The sequence below is a fragment of the Chlorocebus sabaeus genome, chromosome 11 (genome assembly GCF_047675955.1).
Source record: "Chlorocebus sabaeus isolate Y175 chromosome 11, mChlSab1.0.hap1, whole genome shotgun sequence".
Taxonomy (NCBI): domain Eukaryota; kingdom Metazoa; phylum Chordata; class Mammalia; order Primates; family Cercopithecidae; genus Chlorocebus; species Chlorocebus sabaeus.
Genome location: NC_132914.1, coordinates 35,494,279 through 35,520,346, shown reverse-complemented (window position 1 = coordinate 35,520,346; position 26,068 = coordinate 35,494,279). Strand labels below are relative to the sequence as shown.

The 26,068-nt window shown below is 38.1% G+C and overlaps 1 long non-coding RNA gene across 2 annotated transcripts in view; it reads left to right on the top strand.

Moving 5' to 3' along the window:
* The window catches only part of LOC140712849 (uncharacterized), a 62,054-nt gene extending 37,896 nt beyond the window's left edge, over nt 1-24,158 (top strand). The window contains exons 1-3 of one of the 2 annotated variants that reach the window (XR_012094655.1): nt 12,827-13,055; nt 16,685-16,897; nt 23,876-24,158. This is a non-coding gene — a long non-coding RNA (uncharacterized lncRNA). Of the gene's footprint in view, nt 1-12,826; nt 13,056-16,684; nt 16,898-23,875 lie in introns of those variants that run through there. The other variant, XR_012094656.1, reaches the window with a different exon arrangement.
* Nucleotides 24,159-26,068: the final 1,910 nt, after the last annotated feature.

Sequence of the window (26,068 nt, the reverse complement as noted above, 5' to 3'; positions counted from 1 at the left end):
ATTGGTACAACTTGTAGATTGGCACACCACTTTAGCTCTGGGAGGCTCTACAGTAATTACTAAAAAAAAAATGAGATTTAAAATCAAATATACTTGAGTCCAACTATAAAACTTATGATGTGACTTTGAGCATTATTGTCTTCCTCAATATAATGAAATGAACATAACAGTAGTAATCCTGTCATGTGTATTGAGTCAAATAATTATAAAATTCTTGGCATGATACTTGATACACACAAAATACCACAAAAATGGCAGCTTTGTTCTCATGCCTTTTCAAGTCAAGTATGTTTTGCAATAAGTTGGATATTTATTCTCTACTAAAAAACACAAAAAACTAGCCGCGTGAGGTGGCTGGCGCCTGTAGTCCCAGCTACTCGGGAGGCTGAGGCAGGAGAATGGCGTGAACCTGGGAGGCGGAGCTTGCAGTGAGCTGAGATCCGGCCACTGCACTCTAGCCGGGGCGACAGAGCAAAACTCCGTCTCAAAAATAAAAAAAAAATTAAAACAAAAAGTAAACAGGAGAAAATGTAGTAATGCCAGTTCAGGGAAAATATTTTATTTAATGTATAAATTAGGCTAAGAAATAGGGACTGCCTGTAGTCCCAGCTACTCAGGAAGCTGAGGCAGCAGAATGGCGTGAACCCCAGAGGCAGAGCTTGCAGTGAGAGGAGATTGGGCCACTTCACTCCAGTCTGGGCGACAGAGCAAAACTCTGTCTCAAAAATAAATAAATAAAGTAAAGTAAAATAAAAAGAAATAGGGACAAAGAAATCTCTTTTTCATAAAAGAAGAAAGAACACGAACAGTTTTGCTTGTGCTGTATTTTTTTCCCTGTTAAAATTTTCTCCTTTATTGTATTTCTAGAGCTCTATGAATTTTTAACTAAACTCCTCTTTTAAAATATTTCAGTATTTGTCACTGATACGGTTTGGATTTGTGTCCCTGCCTAAATCTCAGGTGGAATTGTAAATCCCAGTGTTGGAAGAGGGACCTGGTGGGAGGTGATGAGATTATGGGGGCAGATTTTCCTCTTGCTGTTCTCATGATAGTGAGTGAGTTCTCACAAGATCTGGTTGTTTGGAAGTGTGTAGCACCTCCCCCTTCACTGTCTCTTTCTCTTTTTCTGGTCATGTAAGACGTATCTGCTTCCTTTTTGTCTTCTGCCATGACTGTAAGTTTCCCGAGGCCTCCCCAGCTATGTATGCTTTCTGTACAGCCTGTGAGTAATTAAAATGTGAGTAAACTGTGAGTGAACTGTGAGTAAATTAAACTTCTTTTCTTTATAAATCACCTAGCCTCAGGTAGTTCTTTATAGCAATGAGAGAAGGGACTAATAGTCACCAATAATATTCATTTTCCTTTTTACTAAAAAGCTAAATTTATGTCATCAGTAATAATGTCAGATCTAGAAGTCTATGGAATTTCAATGCAGAAATATTATATTTCCAAGTAGGCAGAAACCTGTGAGAATTTTATTCTTATTGTTACTATAATAGGATACTTTATTTTTATTTCATTTTTAATAATTATTTATTTTTACAGTATTGCACTCATCCTAAAACTGATGATACATTGTAAAAAATATGCTATAATGTGTGATTATTGTAGCTAACCATAACAATAGTAACCTTGTGATAGAATTGATATGATATATCTATGCTTTTTTTCTCAACTAAATCAAAGTATAATAACCTGGTAAGGCAAAGTTTCAGAATCTCAGTGGATGGAATTGCTGTTTCAAGGTAGTACTCTTTGGGTTCTGTATGAATTACATCTGTTTATGTTGACTAAACCATCATTCTGATTTTGTGGATGAGATCACCAAATTCATAAGTCCTCCCTTTGTGAACTGAGGAGGCTCAGTGACTTAGAAGAAACCCAATTCTCTTCAACTCTGTATTTGAATCTTTCTGGAATTTTTGTCACCTAACTGACAAGGTTTAGGGAAGTATTTCCACTTAATAGGAAACTACATTTATCAATCATGTCCTAGGTGCCAAGAGTAGATGGACAAAATACACTTAAACAATTTGCAGTTACAAGAAGATGGACCACCTGTATGCATGGTGTGATTGGAAGCAAGTGTGGCGTAGAAAGGCAAGAGATATAAAGGAGGCCAGGGAAGTCTTCTAAGCTAAGGCTTGTAAATGAGAATAGACATGAGCCCCAATGACTTGACAACACCAGCCACTTCCTGAAGGTAAAAGAATTGGAGCAGATTAAGTTAAAGATCTCCATAGAAAATAACCCATCTTGAAGATTGTAAGAGGAAAATAAAAGGACAAACATTGCTTAGACTAACAGCGTTAGAATTTTTAGACATTTAAAACAAATTCTTCCTCATTAACACTTGACTAAAAATAACAATAGAAATAATATTAGGTACAGTCAGCTGTCCATATCCATGGATTCCACATCTGTGGATTCAACAAAGCACGGATCAAAACTATTGGGGAAAAAAAATGTGTCTGGACTGAACATGTACGTGTACTTTTTCCTTGCCATTATTCCCTTAACGATAGAGTATAATGACTATTTACATAGCATTTACATTGAACTAGGTATTATAAGTAATCTAGAAATGTGGATTAGAGACTTAAATGTTAGACCTAATACCATAAAAATCCTAGAGGAAAACCTAGGTAGTACCATTCAGGACATAGGCATGGGCAAAGACTTCATGTCTAAAACACCAAAAGCAACGGCAGCAAAAGCAAAAATTGACAAATGGGATCTCATTAAACTAAAGAGCTTCTGCACAGCAAAAGAAACTACCATCAGAGTGAACAGGCAACCTACAGAATGGGAGAAAATTTTTGCAATCTACTCATCTGACAAAGGGCTAATATCCAGAACCTACAAAGAACTCAAACAAATTTACAAGAAAAAAACAAACAACCCCATCGAAAAGTGGGCAAAGGATATGAACAGACATTTCTCAAAAGAAGACATTCATACAGCCAACAGATACATGAAAAAATGCTCATCATCACTGGCCATCAGAGAAATGCAAATCAAAACCACAATGAGATACCATCTCACACCAGTTAGAATGGCGATCATTCAAAAGTCAGGAAACAACAGGTGCTGGAGAGGATGTGGAGAAATAGGAACACTTTTACACTGTTGGTGGGATTGTAAACTAGTTCAACCATTATGGAAAACAGTATGGCGATTCCTCAAGGATCTAGAACTAGATGTACCATATGACCCAGCCATCCCATTACTGGGTATATACCCAAAGGATTATAAATTATGCTGCTATAAAGACACATGCACACGTATGTTTATTGCAGCACTATTCACAATAGCAAAGACTTGGAATCAACCCAAATGTCCATCAGTTACAGATTGGATTAAGAAAATGTGGCACATATACACCATGGAATACTATGCAGCCATAAAAAAGGATGAGTTTGTGTCCTTTGTAGGGACATGGATGCAGCTGGAAACCATCATTCTTAGCAAACTATCACAAGAACAGAAAACCAAACACCGCATGTTCTCACTCATAGGCGGGAACTGAACAATGAGATCACTTGGGCTCGGGAAGGGGAACATCACACACCGGGGCCTATCATGGGGAGGGGGGAGGGGGGAGGGATTGCATTGGGAGTTATACCTGATGTAAATGACGAGTTGATGGGTGCAGCACACCAACATGGCACAAGTATACATATGTAGCAAACCTGCACGTTGTGCACATGTACCCTACAACTTAAAGTTTAATAATAATAAATAAATTTTAAAAATAATAATAATAAAAATAAAAATAAAAATGCAAAAAAAAGTAATCTAGAAATGATTAAAATATACTATATTTTAAATGCTATGTATTTAATGTGAATATGTTGTAATATAAAATACTATTGCCATTTTATATCAGGGACTCAAGATTTTGGTATCCACAGGAAGTCCTGGAACAAATTCTCCATGGAAACTGTGGGTCAACCATAATTTATCTGCATTTAAAATGTAACAGGCACTGTGCCTAAGCTCTATGTACATTATCTCATTGCATACTCACTAAGCTCCTTAAAGGATCATTGTCCCCATTTTGCAGAAGAAGAAGTTGAGGCTAAGGGAAGTTAAGGACTAGAGCTCAGGTTAAAACCTAAGTTTGGCACCTTAGCCTGTAGTATAATTTTTATAAACTGCTCTTCTTTAATCCAAGGGACAAGTTGCTTGGTATTCTTCTTGTCACACTAACAAGGCAGAATAGACTGAAGAAATCAACAGAAGTTCTTAAAATTGAATTATTAGCATTATCTTCCATGCTCTTTCACCCACAGATGAAAAAAATATATGCACTCAGCCACTTACGCAAACAAAGAAGGCTAATAAAAGATTTGTTTCTTATATTAATGGAATTATCTTGTAGAGAGGAGAAAAAGCAACAATAAGTCAAGTATTTGCCTCTTGGCATAGCCCCAGAAAACCGAATCCATTTGGAGGGCTAAAGTGGAAATAGTTGTCTATTTACAACACATTTTTAATGCTCTACTCTTTCCAAGTGTTTTTTTGTTTTCTTTTTTCCTCTGTCTAAAAAGAAGGTTGGAAGGTTTTTGTAAGTACATTGGGTGATGAGATCCATATCTTAGTGGATCAATATTTTAAAGATTTGTAGGTGGCTAAAACCTGTTTGTGATAGGGCTAACAGAGCAGGGAAGAAAAATGGAAATTAGGCAAATACACAGCCAACCAAATGTCAAGAAATGAGGATAATTTTTCTGGCTGTATTTATTTTCAACTCAAGCTGCAACATGAGCCTGTGTGTGAAAATTCCATTCCTTGCGAGACACTCTTAGAGTAGTCTTCAATGTTTCCACCAGAGGGCAGTAATGTCCTCTGCTATATCTTGAGTGGCGGTGAATATTCATCAGTCGGATGGAACATGGGAGAGTGATTTACCCAGTCTGCATTTAGACAGGAGGGTGAATTTGGTACCAAAGCCCAAATGGAATTCAGAGCAGTGATATTACAGCAACAAACATGAGCTGCAAAGGCTTTTAAATCAAAAGTACAAACAATAATACAGTCGTCAAAGTTGATTGAATTGGGATGGTATTCGAAATTCAGAGTATGATTAATCCTGGAAGATACCATCAACGGTGTTCAGTGAGCATAATGACAAAATCCTTGTGTCTCATGAAACCACAGGAAGATCATCTTTCAGACCAAAAAAGAAATAAAGATGGAGCATTTCTTCTAAGATGCACAAATATCTAAATCACTTTGAAGGCAATGGGGTAGGTCTCTTTTGTCTAATTACACCTGTCTCTCATACCACTATTGCAGATTGGTTTAGCTGGAATTAGACACTAAGATGGAGGCTGAGGTGCAAAATGCTCACAGTGGTCCAACACTTGGGAAAGGAGGTGGGAGAAAGCAAAACTGGCGAGGGCATGAAATTGAAAAGTGGTCCAGGCCTGGCAAAGCCTTGACCAATATGGCTAAGAGCTCTAGTGCAAGAATTGCCCACCAGTGTTCTGTGTTACATGAACCTGACTAGGTCTTTATACCCCTGCCTCGCTCAGTCCTGGATGTGAGCTGCCCAAGAAGGGCTGAGGAAGTCTCTGTAGGAGCTGTGAGATGAAGGCTATGTGGATATGTGAAATGGAACTTTTCTTATGTATTACAGATGAATTCAGTTTTTGGATGTAAGATAAAGTGGGCCAAGGGGTCTTTCCTTGTCATTCCAAAAGAGTCCTTCTTCAATGCAATCATACTGCAATTTTTCTAAGAAATAGTTTTGTCCTATGATTATGATGGATTTCCTTTTCCATAAAATTACATAGCTGTAAGAATGACAAAAGCTCACTCATCTCAACCTACTCAGTTTACAAATGTGGAATGTGAAATCTATAAGAGTTAAGTAACTTATTGGCAATTACACAAGTAAGTTAGTAGCAGAGTCAGAATTCAAATCTCATTAGATTACTCAATCCAGTACTCATTCTAATTTACCAACATGTACCAATCTAGCCACACACTACTGCCAAGATTTTTTTTTTTTTTTTTGGTAATCAGCAACGTCAATAATATACTAGCTTCTCTCAGCAGTGGATGACTCAATCTGGAAATCTATTCTGCCCCCAGTTTTAGCTGTTGACATCTTTCTTTCAAGGCCAAGTTCAAATGCTGTCTCCGTTCTGTTTGGTTGAATTTTCCTTTACTTGGTAAGGAAGGAGGTATCAGTTGATTCAAGTTTCTTCCTGGTTGGAAACCAATGGAAAGCCGATTTAATGAAACTCTTCATGCGTACCATTAGTGGTTGGGGAAAACGTGAGAAAACTAGGAGCAAGATAGGGGAGGAAAATAAAGTATTTAATTAAAAATATTGAAGTTATGACTCAAGCCCGTTTTTAAAAATTATTTCAATAATTTATTAATATGAAGAGAGCACAGATTCTTGTTTATTTTATCTTTTTTTTTTTATTTCAATAGTTTTTGGGGAACAAGTGGCATTTGGTAACATAAATAAAAGTTGTTTAGTGGTGATTTCTGAAATTTTGATGCACCCATCACCCGAGCAGTGTACATTGTATCCAACGTGTAGTCCTTTATCCCTCATCCCCTTCCCTCCAGTTCCCTTGAGTCTCCGATGTCCATCGTATCATTCTTATGTCCTCATAGGTTAGCTGCTACTTACAAGTTGCTGCAGATGCCATCATTGTATTCCTTTTTATGGCTAAGTAGTATTACACAGTATGCATATAGCACACTTTCTTTACCCATTTGTTGATTGATGAGCATTTGGACTGGTTCCATATTTTTGCAACTGTGAATTGTGCTGCTATAAACAAGAATGTGCAAGTATCTTTTTCGTATAATGACTTCATTTCCTCTGGGTAGGTACCCAGTAGTGGGATTGCTGGATCAAATGGTAGCTCTATTTTTAGGTCTTTAAGGAGTCTCTACACTGTTTTCCATAGTGGTTGTACTAGTTTACATTCCCACCAACATGTAAAAGTGGTCCCTTTTCACCACATCCACACCAACATCTATTATTTTTTCTTTTTTTTTGTGGTCATTCTTGCAGGAGTAAAGTGGTATTGCATTACAGTTCTGATTTGCATTTCCCTGATAATTAGTGATGTTAAACATTTTTTTATATGTTTGTTGCCCATTTGTATATCTTCTTTTGAGAATTGTCTATTCATGTCCTTTGTCCACTTTTTGATGGTATGGTTTGTTTTGTTCTCACTGATTTGTTTGAGTTCCTGGTAGATTCTGGATATTAGTCCTTTTTTGGATGTTATAGATTGCAAAGATTTTTCTCCTACTCTGTGGGTTCTCTGCTTACTCTGCTGATTGTTTCTTTTGCTGTGTAGAATTTTTTTTTTTTTTTTTTTTTTTTTTTTTTTTTTTTTTTTTTTTTTGAGACAGAGTCTTGCTCTGCCTCCGAGGCTGGAGTGCTATGGTGTGATCTTGGCTCACTGCAACCTCCGCCTCCTGGGTTCAAGCAATTTTCCTACGTCAGTCTCCTGAGTAGCTGGGACTTTAGGCATGCACCACCACATCCAGTTAATTTTTGTATTTTTAGTAGAGATGGATTTCATCATGTTGGCCAGGATAGTCTTGATCTCCAGACCTCATGATCTACCTGCCTGGGCCTCCCAAAGTACTGGGATTACAGGTGTGAGCCACTGCGTCCAGCCAGAAGCTTTTTACTTTAATGAAATCCCATCTATTTATTTTTATTTTTGTTGCATTTGCTTTTGGGTTCTTGGTCATGAAGTCTTTCCCTAAACCATGTCTAAAAAGGTTTTTTAAATGTTATCTTCCACAGTTTTTCTGGTTTCATGTCTTAGATTTAAGTCTTTGGTTCATATTGAATTGATTTTTGCGTAGGGTGAGAGATGAGGATCCAGCTTCATTCTTCTACCTGTGGCTTGCTGCTTATCCTAGTACCATTTGTTAAATAGGGTGGCCTTTCCACACTTTGTTTTTGTTTGATTTGTCAAAGATCAGATGATTGTAAGTATTTGGCTTTATTTCTGGGTTCTCTATTCTGTTCCATTTGTCTATATGCCTATTTTTATGCCAGTACCATACTATTTTGGTGTCTATGGCCTTATAGTATAATTTGAAGTCAGGTGTTGTAATGCCTCCAGATTTGTTCCTTTTGCTTAGCCTTACTTTGGCTATGCAGGCTTTTTAAATGTTCCACATGAATTTTAGGATTGTTTTTTCTAATTCTGTGAAGAATGATGGTGGTATTTTGATGGAAATTGTACTGAATTTGTAGATTGCTTTTGGCAGTATGGTCATTTTCACAATATTGATTCTGCCTATCCATGAGCTTAGGGTATGTTTCCATTTGTTTGTGTCATGTATGATTTTTTTTCAGCAGTGTTTTGTAGTTTTCCTTGTAGAAGTCTTTCACCTCCTTGGTTAAGCATATTGCTAAGTATTTTATTTCTTGCAGCAATTGTAAGAGTTTGAGTTCTTGATTTGATTCTCAGTTTGGTACTTGTTGGTGTATAGTAGAGCAACTTATTTGTGTATATTAATTTTGTATCCTGAAACTTTGTTGAATACATTTATCATTTCCATGGTCTTTTTGGATGAGTCTTTAGGATTTTGTAGATATACGATCATATCTCTAGCAACTATTACCAATTTGGATGCCCTTGATTTCTTTCTCTTGTCTGATTGCTCTGGCTAGGACTTCCAGTACTATGTTGAATAGAAGTGGTGAAAGTGGGCATTCTTGTTTTGTTCCAGTTCTCAGAAGGAATGCTTTCAGCTTTTCTCTGTTCAGTATAATGTTGGCTGTGGGTTTGTCATAGATGGCTTTTATTACCTTAAGGTATGTTCCCTTTATGCTGATTCTGCTGAGAGCTTTAATCACAGGGATGCTGGATTTTTTCAAACACTTTTTCTGCATCTATTGAGATAATCATGTGATTTTTGTTTTTAATTCTCTTTATGTTGTGTATCACATTTGTTAACTTGTGGATGTTAAACCATCCCTGCATCCCTGGTATGAAACCTACTTGATCATGGTGGATTTTCTGTTTGATCTGCTGTTTTATTCTGTTAACTAATATTGTTTTTGAAGATTTTTGCATCTATGTTCATCAGAGATATTGGTCTGTAGTTTTCTTTTTTTTTTTTTTTTTTTGGTATATTCTTTCCTGGTTTTGGTATTAGGGTGATATTGGCTTCATAGAATGATTTGGGGAGGATTCTCTCTTTCTTTATCTTTTGGAATAGTGTCAATAGAGGATTGTTACTAACTCTGTTTTGTATGTCTGACAGAATTCAATTGTGAAACCATCTGGTCTTGGCTTTTTTTTCTGTTAGTAACTTTTAAATTATCCTTTCAATCTAGCTTCTTGTTACTGGTTTGTTCACAGTTTCTATTTCTTCCTGGTTTGATCTAGGAGGGTTGTATATTTCCAGGAATTTATTCATCTCCTCTAGGTTTTCTTGTTTGTGCATGTAAAGGTGTTCATAGTAGCCTTTAATGATCTTTTGTATTTCTGTGGTATCAGTTGTAATAACTCTCATTTTGTTTCTAGTTGAACTTATTTGGATCTTCTCTCTTCTTTTCCTGGTTAATCCTTTCAAAGAACCAACTTTTATTTCATTTGTCTTTGGTATTTTTTGTTTCAATTTCATTTAGTTCTCTTCTAGTCTTAGTTATTTCTTTTCATCTGCTGGGTTTGGGTTTCATTTGTTCTTGCTTCTCTAATTCCTTGAAGTGTGACCTCAGATTGTTTATTTGTGATCTTTCAGACTTTTTGATGTAGGCATTTAATGCTGTGAACTTTCCTTTTAGTATTGCTTTTGCTGTATTCTGGAGGTTTTGATAGATTGTGTCACTGTTATTGCTCAGTTCAAAGAATTTTTAAGTTTTCATCTTGATTTCATTGTTAATCTGACAATAATTCAGGAGTAGATATTTAGTTTCCATGTATTTGCATGGTTTCGAGGGTTCTTTTTGAAGTTGATTTCCAATTTTATTCCACTGTGGTCTGAGAGAGTTCTTGATATAATTTCTATTTTTCTAAAATTTGTTGAGACTTGTTTTGTGGCCTATTATATGATCTATCTTGGAGAATGTTCATGTGCTGATGAATAGAATGTATAATCTGCCGTTGTTGGGTAGAAAGTTCTGTAAATATCTGTTAAGTCCATTTGTTCTAGGATATAGTTTTAAGTCCATTGTTCCTGTGTTGACTTTCTGTCTTGATGATCTGCCTAGTGCTGTCAGTGGAGTATTGAAGTCTCCCACTATTATTGTGTTGCCATCTATCTCATTCCTTAGATCTAGTAGTGATTATTTTATAAATTTGGGAGCTCCAATGTTAGGTGCATATATATTTAGGATTGTGATATTTTCCTGCCAGATGAGTCCTTTTGTCATTACGTAATGTCCCTCTTTGTCTTTTTTTAACTGCTGTTGCTTTAAAGTTTGTTTTGTCTGATATAAGAATGGCTACTCCTGCTTGCTTTTGGTGTCCATTGGCATGGAATATCTTTTTCACCCTTTACCTTCAGTTTATGTGAGTCCTTTTGTGTCAGGTAAGTCTCTTGAAGACAGCAGATACTTGGTTGGTGACTTCTAATCCACTCTGCCATTCTGTATTTTTTTTTTTTTTTTTTTTTTTTTTTTTTGAGACGAAGTCTCGCTTGTTGCCCAGGCTGGAGTGCAGGGGCACAATCTCGGCACTTACTGCAACCTCTGCCTCCTGGGTTTAAGCAATTCTCCTGTCTCACCCTGCTGAGTAGCTAGGACTACAGGCGTGTGCCACCATGCCTGGTTAATTTTGTATTTTTAGAAGAGATGGGGTTTCACTATGTTAGCCAGGATGATCTCAATCTCCTGACCTCATGATCTACTTGACTCAGCGTCCAAAAGTGTTGAGATAGCAGGTGTAAGCCACCACACCCGCATCCGGCCTTTGTATCTTTTAAGTGGAGTATTTAGGCCATTTACATTCAACATCTGTATTGAGATGTGAGGTACTGTTCTATTCATTGGGATTGTTGCCTGAATACTTTGGTTTTTTTTTTTCATTGTGTTATTGTTTTATAGGTCCTGTGAGATGTATACTTTAAGGAAATTCTATTTTGATGTATTTCAAGGATTTGTTTCAAGATTTGGAGCTCCGTTTAGCAGTTCTCATAGTGCTGGCTTGGTAGTGGTGAATTTTCACAGCATTCATTTGTCTGCAAAATACTATATCTTTCCTTCATTTATGAAACTTAGTTTCACTGGATACAAAATCCTTGTCTTATAATTGTTTTGTTTAAGGAGGCTAAAGATAGGACTCCAATCCCTTCCAGCTTGTAGGGTTTCTGCTGGGAAATCTGCTGTTAATCTGACAAGTTTTTCTTTATAGCTTATTGATGCCTTTGCCTCACAGTTCTTAAGATTCTTTCCTTCGTCTTGACTTTAGATAACCAGATGACAACGTGCTTAGGTGATGATCATTTTGCAATGAATTTCCCAGGTATTCTTTGAGCTTCTTGTGTTTGAATGTGTAGATCTCTAGCAAGACTGGGAAAGTTTTCCTCAATTATTCCCTCAAATATGTTTTCCAAATTTTCAGATTTCTTATTTTCCTTAGGAACACCAATTATTCTTAGGTTTGCTCGTTTAACATAATCCCACACTTCTTGTAGGTTTTGTTCATTTTTTAAACACTTTATTTTTTTGTTTTTGTTGGATTGGGTTAATTCAAAAACCTTGTCTTTGAACTCTGAAGTTCTTTCTTCTACTTGTTTGATTCTATTGCTGATTTTCCATTGTATTTTGCATTTATCCAAGTGTGTCCTTGATTTCCAGAAGTTGTGGATTTTTTTTTTTTAACTTATGCTATCTATTTTACTGGAGATTTTTCCATTGATATCCCATATCTTTTTTTTTTTTTTTTAATTTGCACTCTACCTTTCTCTGATGCCTCCTTGATTGCCTTAATAATTGACCTTTTGAATGCTTTTTCTGGCAATTCAGAGATTTCATCTTGGTTTGGATCCATTGCTGGTGAACTAGTATGATTTCCTGGGAGTGTTAAAGAACCTTGTTTTGTCACTTTACCAGAGTTATTTTTCTGGTTCCTTGTCATTTGTGTAGACTATTTCAGAGGGAAGATCTGGGACTCAAGGGCTGCTGCTCAGATTCTTTTGTCCCACAGGGATGTTCCCTTGATGTGGTGCACTCCTCTTTCACCTAGGGATGGGGCTTCCTGAGAGCTGAACTGCAGTTATATTGTTATTTCTCCTCTGGATCTAGCTACCCAGCAGAGGTATCAGGCTCCAGGCTGGTATTGGGGAGTGTCTGCAAAGAGTACTGTGATGTGACCTGTTATCAGGTCTCTCAGCCATGGATCCCAGCAGCTGCTCTGGTGGAAGTAGAAGGGGAGTAAATTGGACTCTGCGAGGACCATTAGTTGTATTTTTGTTAAGTGTGCTGGTTTAGTGTTGGCTGGCCTGCAGCCAGGAGATGGTGCTTCAAGATTGCATCAGCTGCAGTTGTATAAGAAGGATACAAGCTTGCTCTAGAGTCACCTTTGGATAAGTATTCAGGTTTCTCAGGTGGAGAGTAAGGCCATAGAGCTCTCTAGAGATTATGGCCTTTGTCTTTGGCTTCCAGGGTGGGTAGAGAAAGACCATCAAGTGGGGACAGGGTTAGGCGTGTCTGAGCTCAGACTCTCCTTGGGTGGGGATTACTGCAGCTGCTGTGGGGGATGGGAATGTTGTTCCCAGACCAATATAGTTATGCTCCCAAGTGGATTATGGATCTCTCTGCTGCATCACACAGGTCACCAGGGAAATGAAGGAAAGCCAGCAGCCACAGGCCTCACCCAGCTCCTACACAGCCTGCATCCTAAAAGACTGGTCTCACTCCTACTGTGCCCCTGCAACAGCACCGAGTTTATTTCCAGGCAGCTGGTGAGCAGGGTTGAGAACTTGCCCTAGACCACAAGTCTCCCAGCTGAGAAAGCAAGACACTCACAGCTCCTCAGCTGTCCCACAGAGCCTGCAGTGACAATCCACCTCCTTCAAAGGGTCTGTGAATTCTCTCAGCTTTCCTGGTATGTTCCCTTGGTAGTTCTTGGAGCAAAAGTTCACGATGCGGGTCTCCACATGCTGCCCTGTCCTTCCACGTGGCAGCTGCAAGTTAGTGCTTCCTCCTATCAGCCATTTTTCTGATAACCGGGTCTCCTTAAGCCCATTTTTTCTGGGTCTCCTTAAGCTCATTTTGAGGTTTATTATGTTATACACTTGATGATGATGATATGATGATGATTACCCTTAATCACAGCACTACTGGGCAGGCGCAGTGGCTCACACCTGTAATCCCAGCATTTTCGGAGACTGAGGCAGGAGTATCACGAGGTCAAGAGATGGAGACCATCCTGGCCAACATGGTGAAAGCTTGTCTCTACTAAAAATACAAAAATTAACTGGGCATGGTGGTGTGAGCCTATAGTCCCAGCTAATTGGGAGGCTGAGGCAGGAGAATCATTTGAATCTGGGAGGCAAAGGTTGCAGTGAGCTGAGATTGTGCCACTGCACTCCAGCCTAGTGACAGAGCATGACTCTGTCTAAAAACAAACAAACAAACAAAACCCCAAAACAACAACAAGAACAAAAAACCCATAGCACTATTATCTTATGTTATAGATATGAAAATTGGGGCTGGGATGGTTTATATAGTTTGAGCAAATTTAGGTGGGATTTTCTTTCCTTCTATTTATTCATTCCATCTTTTATTATATATTCATTGCCTATACTGTGTCAAACACTCCAGTGTATATGTGCCTTACATTGGACTGCATTGTATAAGAAGCAAATAACCTTTTATTTCTTAAGCCACTGAGATTTGTTAGTTGTTTGTTTTTGGTTTTTGTTTTTTATAACAACCCATACCTGACTAATGCAAAAGTATTGGTCAAGTCTGTCCTTGTGACTTCAAATGTTGAAAAAATTAATATATGGAATTCTTTCCTTCTAATGTGACTAAAACATTTGAGATGGTGTGGTTATGGCGATGGGACTGTATGACAGCTTATTGTAGTACTCACAGTTCTAACATATTTGCTATGTGATATGTTTACTTGGAAATTAAACCACATGCCCTGTGTATTACTCAGGGTGTGTTTATTCATTTATTTTAATCTGATATTTTTATTCTATTTGTACCATGTACAGAACTTTGGTCTTCTCATTTCTAATCAGTTTTCTCTTTCTATCTCTCTGTACTCTCAATTGTTTTAATGTTTAGTCTAGTAGTAATTTCTAGTCTAGTAGTCTATTTGATCTTTCCTGAAATGTTTCTTTACTCTTTATGATTTTTTTCAGTATTATCTTCCTTACATCTTTAAGACTTTCATTAGGTAAATGTTTAACAATGTACACAATTTTTTATTGACTACACAAACACTCTGAAACTCACATCTTAATAAGCCCTTTAATGCATTGTATTAAGTTCAAAATCAGTGACACATGTTTAATATTATATGCTTAGCAGGTCCCAAAATTAATTTAAAATATTAAGCCAACACATCCTCAGAAATGCATTCAATTTTTTTTACCTGACAGTGTCAAGTTTTATAATTTTTTGTATTATCACTGGGAACTTGTCTTTTCATTGGTAGATGTGATCATCTGAAAACTGAGCTGAATCTTGGAAAAAGATAAGAATTTGGATTTTAATTGGTTCCTCAACAAGCCCTCTGAAATTAATATATGAAGAAGAAATAAAAAACAGCAAAAAACTGAGAAACATTGGAAACTATAATTTCACTTACTTTTATTCTTAATAAGGCAGGAAAATAAAGGAATTACAGATATTCTGGAAGAGTAATTGCCAGAAGAGAAAGTTTCCAGAGTAAACTCCACTGACTTAGTTCATTTCATGCAGTCATTGAGTAAACTGCCAATCTGTGCTAGGCACTGGCAATACAAAGATCCATATTATGTGTTGATCAAGGTATTTATGTATGGAGTATGGAGTCAGTGAGAGGTAGGTATGCAGACAGGCAATCACAATACAATACTTAATTTCCCTAATAGCGCAAGCCTTGTACAAAGAACAAACATTTGACCTCCTTGGGAAAACAGGAACACTTCATCCAGGATGGGCCAATAATGCAAGGACTAATGGGACTTGGTGGAGAGACCAGGGCATGCGATACTGGTAAGGTACTATGAACAGCTCTCGATAAAGACAGGGAAAGCAATGAGTGCTTGGGAAATTGCAAATGATTTGATGTGCTTGGGGAATACAGTGAGAAGTGGATAGGATGTTGGGTGGAAAGAGTGAAGGTGGAGATGACAAAAAAAGACTTAGTGGGCAATACTACTGGAATATAAGTTTATCCTTAGGAAATGGTATGTTATTGTGTGATTTTAAATCAGGGAGTCACAGGATCAGAGTTGTGTTTTAGGAAGATCATCTGTCAGTGGTGTGCAGGATGCAAGAAGTTGCCGAGGATGATGGCTGGAGGGTAGCTTAGGGGCCAACTAGTGTTACCAGGGGTCCCTGCTCCCAGAGCTCCCAAGATGGTGGCAGGTCAAACCATGTGCTCTCTGACCTGGGGTTCTTGGCCTCATAGATTCCAAGGAATGGAATCTTGGGCCATGCAGTGAGTGTTACAACTCTATTAGAAGCCGTGGATCACAGAAGAGAACCATGGAACCCAGCGACTAGTATTCAGCTTGATTAGGATGAACCTGAGCACTTAGCCGTGCAGGAACAATGGCAAGTATTTAGCCCAATCGGGAGTGGCACTGGGCTCCTGGCTGGATCAGGAGTAGAGCAAACACCCTGCCGGATCCTGAGGGATGGAAGTCAGTGGCGGGTCTGCGACAGCGGCAAACACCAGTGGTGGACGGTGAACCAAAGCTCAGCTGGAGCCATAACAAACACAGACCAGAAGAGAGTGCAGTTCCAAGATTTACTAGAGTGAAAACAGAGCTCCCATACAAAGGGAGGGGACCCGAAGAGAGTAGCCGGCTTGAATGCCTGGCTTTACACCTCGATCACTGTCCCTCCCACTGTACTCTCAGGTGATAGATGATTGACTGTTTCTTTATCTCCTGTTTTTGCCTAATTAGCATTTTAGTGAGCTCTCTTTACTACCTGATTGGTCAGGTGTGAGCTAAGTTGCAAATCCCGTGTTTAAAGGTGGATGCAGTCACCTTCCCAACTAGGCTTAGGGATTCTTAGCCTAGGAAATCCAGCTACTCCTGTCTCTCATTAGCATAGTCCATATACAAAATGAGGGACTGACTAGGGGAGGGCCATAGAGAAACACAGAAAGGGAGGAAGATATGAAGTATTCAGGAGATAGAATTGAGTGGATTTAGTACCTCATTAGATATAATCAATGAGGAAGGAAAAGGAGTCGAGGATAAATGTCAGGTTTCTGGCTTGGCTAATTGCATTCTCAGTATTTTCACTCATAACAATAAGAAATACAGGGTGTTGTAGACTGAATTTTGTCCATCTGCATTCTTGTGTTGGAGCCCCAACTCTCAACACCCCTGGATTTGAAGATGGGGCCTTTAAGGAGGTAAGTAAAGTTAAATGAGATCATAAGTGTGGGCTCCTAATCTGGTAGGACATATAAGAGGAAGAGACACCACATTTTTCTCTTTCCCTCTTTCTCTTCCTCATTCTTTCCCCAATACCCCCTCTCTTTCTCTCTCCTCATAGGAGAGGCTAGATGCTGACACTTTGATCTTGGACCTCAAGCTTTCTGAATTGTGATAAATAGATGTTTATAATCAAGTCACCCAGTCTGTGGTATCTTGTTATGACAGCTGGACCTGGCTAATACACAGGGCATGTGGCAAGTTTAAGGGTAAGATGTCTTTCTGAAACTTTTGAATTAGAAGTTCTTTTGGAACAACTAAGGAAAGATGTCAGGTAAGCAGATGAATATATCTCTTTCAGTCAGGAGAGTTCTGGGTTGGAGATATAATTTTGGAAGTTACTGGGAAATATGCACAGTAGTGGAAGCCTTAAAAATGGTTATGATGGCTCCCAGTGAACAGGCTGATTCCTTCATCTATTTAGCAAATATCTAACAAATATTTACCATATTCCAGAAATTCTGTGCACTTAGAGAGTGAATAAAACAGTAATCCCTGAGCATCTAGAACTTGGAGAAAGACAGTATACGGTAACAGTGATATGAAAGCATATTATACACAATGTTAGAATGGAATAAATGATGTAGAATAAGATAAAGTTAGTTAGGGCAAGAGGAATTGGGAGTGCTGGATTGGGGCAAACTGTTTTACAAGATAGTCAGATAAAAATGATTTGAGCAGTGTTTTGTAGTTCTCCTTGAAGAGGTACTTTACATCCCTTGTAAGTTGGATTCCTAGGTATTTTATTCTCTTTGAAGCTATTGTGAATGGAAGTTCATTCAGGATTTGGCTCTCTGTTTGTCTGTAACTGGTGTATAAGAATGCTTGTGATTTTTGCACATTAATTTTGTATCCTGAGACTTTGCTGAAGTTGCTTATCAGCTTAAGGAGATTTTGGGCTGAGACGATGGGGTTTTCTAAATATACAATCATGTCATCTGCAAACAGGGACAATTGGACTTCTTCTTTTCCTAACTGAAGACCCTTTATTTCTTTCTCTTGACTGATTGCCCTAGCCAGAACTTCCAACACTATGTTGAATAAGAGTGGTGAGAGAGGGCATCCCTGTCTTGTGCCAGTTTTCAAAGGGAATTTTTCCAATTTTTGCCCATTCAGTATGATATTGGCTGTGGGTTTGTCATAAATAGTTCTTATTATTTTGAGATATGTTCCATCAATACCGAATTTATTGAGCATTTTTAGCATGAAGGGCTGTTGAATTTTGTCAAAAGCCTTTTCTGCATCTATTGAGATAATCATTTGGTTTTTGTCTTTGGTTCTGTTTATATGCTGGATTACGTTTATTGATTTGCGAATGTTGAACCAGCCTTGCATCCCAGGGATGAAGCCCACTTGATCATGGTGGATAAGCTTTTTGATGTGCTGCTGGATCTGGTTTGCTCACTGCTCAGTGAAATCAAAGAGGACACAAACAAATGGAAGAACATACCATGCTCATGGATAGGAAGAATCAATATCATGAAAATGGCCATACTGCCCAAGGTAATTTATAGATTCAATGCCATCCCCATCAAGCTACCAATGAGTTTCTTCACAGAATTGGAAAAAACTGCTTTAAAGTTCATATAGAACCAAAAAAGAGCCCACATTGCCCAGACAATCCTAAGTCAAAAGAACAAAGCTGGAGGCATCACGCTACCTGACTTCAAACTATACTACAAGGCTACAGTAATCAAAACAGCATGGTACAGGTACCAAAACAGAGATATAGACCAATGGAACAGAACAGAGTCCTCAGAAATAATACCACACATCTACAGTCATCTGCTCTTTGACAAACCTGACAAAAGCAAGAAATGGGGAAAGGATTCCCTATTTAATAAGTGGTGCTGGGAAAATTGGCTAGCCATAAGTAGAAAGTTGAAACTGGATCCTTTCCTTACTCCTTATACAAAAATTAATTAAAGATGGATTAGAGACTTAAATGTTAGACCTAATACTATAAAAACCCTAGAAGAAATCCTAGGTTATACCATTCAGGACATAGGCATGGGCAAGGACTTCATGTCTAAAACACCAAAAGCAACGGCAACAAAAGTCAAAATTGACAAATGGGATCTAATTAAACTAAAGAGCTTCTGCACAGCAAAAGAAACTACCATCAGAGCGAACAGGCAACCTACAGAATGGGAGAAAATTTTTGCAATCTACTCATCTGACAAAGGGCTAATATGCAGAACTTACAAAGAACTCAAACAAATTTATAAGAAAAAAACAAACAACTCCATCAAAAAGTGGGCAAAGGATATGAACAGACATTTTCAAAAGAAGACATTCATACAGCCAACAGACACATGAAAAAATGCTCATCATCACTGGCCATCAGAGAAATGCAAATCAAAACCACAATGAGATACCATCTCACACCACTTAGAATGGCAATCATTAAAAAGTCAGGAAACAACAGGTGCTGGAGAGGATGTGGAGAAATAGGAACACTTTTACACTGTTAGTGGGATTGTAAACTAGTTCAACCATTATGGAAAACAGTATGGCGATTCCTCAAGGATCTAGAACTAGAAGTACCATATGACCCAGCCATCCCATTACTGGGTATATACCCAAAGGATTATAAATCATGCTGCTATAAAGACACATGCAAACATATGTTTATTGCAGCACTATTCACAATAGCAAAGACTTGGAATCAACCCAAACATCCATCAGTGACAGACTGGATGAAGAAAATGTGGCACATATACACCATGGAATACTATGCAGCCATAAAAAAGGATGAGTTTGTGTCCTTTGTAGGGACATGGATGCAGCTGGAAACCATCATTCTCAGCAAACTATGGCAAGAACAGAAAACCAAACACCGCATGTTCTCACTCATAGGTGGGAACTGAACAATGAGTTCACTTGGACTCAGGAAGGGGAACATCATACACCGGGGCGTATCATGGGGAGGGGGGAGAGGGGAAGGATTGCACTGGGAGTTATACCTGATGTAAATGACTGGTTGATGGGTGCTGACGAGCTGATGGGTGCAGCACGCCTACATGGCACAAGTATACATATGTAACAAACCTGCACGTTATCCACATGTACCCTAGAACTTAAAGTATAATAATAAAAATTAAAAAAAAAAGAAATGAAACTAAACTAAAAAAAAAAAAAATGATTTGAAGGAGGGTGGGAGAACACAAGAATTTGTCTCAGTGAAAAGCATTCCAAACAGAGGGAACAGGCGCTGCAAAGTTCATGGCTGGGATGTGTTGACCAGGTCATCGGTGTGGCTTGAGTGGAGTGAGTGAGAAGAGTGATGGTAGATGAACTTGAAGAATTCACAGTAGGTTAGGTGTTCAGATCAAGGCTCCGTGTAGGCTAAGGACTTTGACTTTGAGTCAAATGTGATGTAATTGGGGATTTTAAGTAGAGAGTGATGATAGACTCTGCCTTATGTTTTAAACACATCACTCTGGCTACGTTATGAGAACATAGACAGTAGTGGGGCAAGTGCTGAAGCAGAAAGACTGGCTAGAAGACTATTTTGGAGTTCCAAAAGAAAGATAGATGGTGGTAGCTTGATGCACTTGCTGACTGCTGTGAGGGAGAGAAGTGATAGAATTCTGCATACATTTTGAAGGTAGAGCTAGGAGGATTTGTTTCTGGATTGGTAGAGTTTAAGAGAAAGAGTCAAGCATGAAACCAAGCTTTTCAGCCTTAGTATTGAGAAGGATGGAGTTAGCTTGTACTGAAATGGAGCAGATTTCTCTTTTTCTTTTTGGTTTCAGTGGAGATTTGGGGAGCAGTGCAGAGACAGGGAGGTAAGGGGAGCTTCTTTTTGATATGTTAAATTTGCATGTCCAATGCATATGGAAGTGCAAATGTGGTGAAGGTAGTTGGATTGTTTGAGTTTGAATTCAGGGAAGGAGTCTGTTTTCAAGTTACAAATTTGAAAATTATCAGTACATAGATGCTATTTAAAGCCATGAGACTGAATGCGACCCCTTAAGAAGATATTACAGACTAAGAAAAGAAGAGAGCTCAGTCATGAGTCCTGGGGCACTCTAATATTAAGAGATTGAAGAGAGAAGTGCAAAACAGAAGAAGAGATTGAGAAAGTGTGACCAGTGAGGTAGAAAGAAAACCAAGGTAGAAAAAAAAAAAAACCCCAAGAAAGTGTGGGTCCTGGAAGCTGAGTGGAGAAAGCAGAAAAAGGATGGGGGATCAGCTATGTCAAATGCTCCTGATAGTCACTTATACAATAAGGACTAGGCTAGGTGCGGTGGCTCAAGCCTGTAATCCCAGCACTTTGTGAGGCCAAGGCGGGCAGATCATGAGGTCAGGAGATCAAGACCATCTTGGCTAACACGGTGAAACCCTGTCTCTACTAAAAAAGTACAAAAAAATTTAGCCGGGTCTGGTAGCGAGTGCCTGTAGTCCCAGCTATGCAGGAAGCTGAGGCAGGAGAATGGCCTGCACCCGGGTGGCGGAACTTGCAGTGATCAGAGATCGCACCAGGGTGCTCCAGCCTGGGCAAACGAGCGAGAATCCGACTCAAAAAAAAAAAAAGACAAAAAAAAAGACTGAAGCAGAGGTTCCCAGCCTTTCTTGGTTTATGGTTTATGTCACCCTGACTGTTTCGGTAGTTTTTTTATGGGTCTCCTAGGCCAAAAGAAATACATAACAATGTTGTTTATTAAGTGGCCTTACCCCAAACATTTCATAAGTATTTTTGTCCTATCAACTTAATAGCCATTTGGAAACCTAAAACATACAAATTTAAAGAAAAAAATTAATCTTTAATTTTATTCTAAAATAACCATAATTACTTTCTAATGAGATGTGTGTACCTATTGGATATAGTTATGAATAACGCTAAACCTTGGAACCTCTTTGAGAACTGCCAAATTTATTTCCTGTTCCACACTGGTTTTTGTACAGTCCTTAACTTTTTATGACAGACAGCAAATGCCAGAAACTCAGATCTGCAACAATACGATATCATTGAAAGGAATACAGTGCAATCTAACATTGTAATTGTGAGTTAACTTGAGCTAGTAGCCTGTGCAGAATTTAAGAGATATGTTTTCCTTGACATTTTAAAACATCTCGAGGGGTCCAGTGACTTTGCTGGCTGTTTAGGGAGCCTTGGAACCTAGAAGGAGAACTGAGGTGCCGAGAATTGACCACTGGGTTTTGCAACCGGATTCATAGATAGGTAGACCATATATTTTATCGTTCAAATAGGGATAGCACATGTGAAAATGAAAGGGTGCACTAGCATTATTAAGTGTGACATCTGGAGTAACTCAGATTATTGGGGAAAACTGGAACTATCGCCTACCTAGTAACTTAGGTGGAAAGGTGGGGTGAGAACCTTATTTGAGTGGCTTTAAGAATGAATGAAAAAAGGTAAGTTGAAGACAATGAATACTGAAGAAAACTGAGAGTTGAGAACACAGCCTAGTATTTATGGAGCTGATGGAGGAATAAAAAGCAAAATGATAGGAAAGAAGCAAGAGACAAACTAAAAGAGAGGAAAATTGCAAGGCTGTCATATTTGATGGTATCAAATGCTAAAAGCAAACAAGATAAAACAATTGAAATGTATCCATAGGATTTGCAAGAAAGACAAGAACAGTCTTTGTCGACCTATGGGGATTATTAAGCTACCATTTAGTTAGTTGAGGCATGTAAAGAAGAAATAGAGGCAGCTAGTTCATTGTAAAAGAGATGAGTGGGGCACATGCTAGAAAGCGTTGCATGTAAGCAGGCTGAATTATTTGAAAATGTATCTCACACTTGAGAATCACCTAACTTTTTTTCTTAAGCATTTGCTGTGATGCTATTGCTCATCTTTGTAACTGCTTTGTAACTTTTACAAGCACTTATGCTCATTGAATTTATTCCCGTGGGAAGAAAATCTCAAAAACATTTCAAGGCCCATTTAAACTCTCATCTCTTCCTCAGAGGTTTCAGAAATCCTCTGAGATTTACACTTTCATTTATTTCTTTTGGAGAATTTGTAATTTTGTTTTTGCATGTAGTCTTTTACTGATCTCTTATTTTCAAAGTATAAGCCTGCCCTTCCCAGTAGCTGTAAACATTCTGAACTTTGACCCTCCTGGCATCCATCAGGAATGCTCTATCCTCAGATTCTTGCACAGGCTGCTTATAAAGACACCCTTCTTCTTTGCTTCAGATCTGTGTTCAAATGTCCCCTTCATAAAGAGGCCTGTCCTGGGCACACAGATTTAAATTGCAACCTGTCTGATATGCTTTTGATGTCCCCTCCTAATCTCATGTCAAAATGTAATCACCAGTGTTGAAGGTGGGGCCTAGTTGGAGGTGTTTGAATTTTGGGGGCAAAACCCTCATAATGGCTTAGTGCCATCCGCTTGGTGATGAGAGAGTTCTCTGGAAATCTGGTAGTTTGAAAGTGAGTGGCATCTCCCCCTTTTCTCTCTCTTGTTCCCACTCTTGTCATGTGATGTGCCTGCTTCCACTTCACCTTCTACCACTAGTAAAAGCTCCCTGAGGCCTCCCCAGAAGCTGAGCAATGCCAGCACCATGCTTGCATGGCCTACAGAACCATGAGCCAATCAAACCTTTTTCAAATTACCCAGTCTCAAGTATGCCTTTATAGAAATACAAGAAGATCCTGACACACCTTCCTTCTCTCACCCCAATAACCTGTATCTCAATCACTATTACCCTGCTCCATTTTTTCCTATAATATTTTCAAATTCTGACATATAATTGCTTTTATGTTTAACATTCATCTTCTGTGTTCCATGAAATAGAACATAATTTCCACCATGGCAGAGATTTAGGAGGAAGAGGGTGGTCTATTTTGTTCAGTGATGATCCTAACAGCCCAGTGTATAAAATATGCTCAATAAGTTACTTCTTGAGTGAATAAATTTTGTTTTTATGAATCTCCTTCAGTAAGTCTCCTCTGTGGCCTCAATATCTCCTTTTTTAATTTCAAAGAACTGACTTGAATTGGTCCAAAAATCTTAAAAGTTTCCTAAATTCCCAAAGCCATGACAATTGCTTCCTTTATCTCTCAGTGGGCCGAAGCACACATTTCTGTCTAGGTTGGCCAGTCAAGAGCTTTTCTTTCTTTCTTTCTTCTTTTTTTTCTAAGCCTTGAATGAAATGGTTCTTGAAAATTACATGGACTACTTTCATGTTCCACATTTTTATTCAGAATTTCTTTTTAATTGACTTTTATCATTTTTATTTGTCCCTTTTGTGTCCCCTTATACTTTTCATACAGTATGCTGCCTCACAATGTGTTTGATGACACTGGCTTAGAAAATAGAAAACAGATTTTTCTTTTCTCCAAAGAAATAGAAAACTTTCCTCTATACTCCAAGGGATATACAGGAAGAATAGAAACATGAATTTGAACTATGACTAAGAGTCAGCATGTACCTTCCTTTCTCTGGAAAAAGAAAAGAGAAAAGCTGGAGAAGTAAAGCTCAGAAGCACGGTTGGGTATTGTTGAGTTAAGTAGACTACATGAAAAATAAAGACTGTCAACAGTCTTATAAAGAAAATGAATTTTGCTCTTTCGTGTAAGAAAAAATCCACTCACCTTTATTTTTAAAATGTCCTGAGTTGAGGTAAACAATATCTATTTTTGCTATTAAAACATTCTATTTCTGTCTGATATTTTTCCCAATTGATAGAAAATTAGAAGAACATTCCCAGAGAAATTAGCACTAAAATGCAAAAGCACTGTCATGGCTCCTCTTTGATATTATGAATTGACTTTAACCTGATTTGCTCTCTCAATTTCTTAGGTTATTTTTGAATTTTGTTTATAGTTTATTAGCATGTGAAATATTTTTTGTGGTTTTGGTTTTGTGGACATATACAATATTTTGGTCATATTAAAAATGAAATAACTGGTATGTGTTTACTACCTCCTGATTTGCTTTCTGTCACTGGCATAAGCCTATTTTACATTGCTGTCAGGCCTATTTAGTTAATAGGATGTGTTAGCCAGTGTTTTCTGTATATACTTCAGTGGCTTTAGAGTTTTACAGTTCAGCCCATTGCCTTTTTAAATTACTAGGTTAGAGTGGTTTTAGGTTTACAGTGAAATTAAGCAAAAAGTACAGAGTTGCCACATACTGCAACTTCTCCCCCTTCCCCTACCCCATCCCTATAATACACAGTCTGCCTCACCATCGAGATGCCCTACCATGAACAACTATAAGCCAATAAACTGGAAAACCTAGAAGAAATGGATAAATTCCTAGATACATACAATCTACCAAAATTGAATCATGAAGAAACAGAAAATCTTAATAGATCAATGTCAAGTAACAAAATTGAATCAGTAGTGAAATGTCTCCCATGAAAGAAAACTCCAGGACCTAATGCCATCACTGCTGAATTCTATCAAACATTTAAAGAAGAACAATCTGAACAGATCAATATCCAGTAACAAAACTGAATAAGCAATATAATACCTTCCATCAAAGAAAAGCCCAGGACCTGATGACTTCACTGCCACATTGTCTCAAACATTTAACAAAATAACACCAACACTCTGTAAACCATTCCAAAAATTGAAGAGGAGGGAATACTTCCAAACTCAATCTATGAGAACAGTATTACCCTAATACAAAATTAGACAAGGACACAACCAAAGAAGAAACCTACAGGCCAATATCCCTGATGCACATAGATGCAAAAATCTCAACAAAATATTGGCAAGCCAAATTCAACAGCACATTAAAAATGCCGTTAACCATGATCAAGTAGGATTCATCCCAGGTATGCAAGAATGATTCGAGAATATGGAAACCTGGCCAGGTGGGGTGGCTCATGCCTGTAATCCCAGCACTCTGGGAGGCCGAGGAGGGTAGATCATCTGAGGTTGGGAGTTTTAGACCAGCCTGACCAACATGGAGAAACCCTGTCTTTACTAAAAATACAAAATTAGGTGGGCGTGGTGGTGCACTCTAGCCTGGACAACAAGAGTGAAACTGTCTCAAAAAAAAAAAAAAAAAAAAAAAAAAAAAAGAATATGGAAACCAATAAACTTGATATATCACATTAACAAAATCAAACACAAAACCCATGGGGTTATTTCAATAGGCATGGAAAAAGCATTTGGGAAAATTCAGTCTCCCTTTATGATAAGAACTCTCAAAAAATTTGGTGTAGAAAAAAATGTACCTCAACACAGTACCATAGCTAACATCATATCGTACAAGGAAAAGTTGAAAACTCTACCTCTAAGACCTAGAACAAGACAAAGATACCTACTTTTACCACTTTCATTCAACATGGTACTGGGAGCCCTAGCCAAAGCAATTAGACAAGAGAAAGAAACAAAGGGCATCCAAATTGGAAAGGAGGAAGTCAGATTGTCCCTATTTGCAGACAACATAATCTTATAAAAAAAAAAAAAAAGACTCTTCCAAAAACTATTAGAACTAACAAATTTGATAAA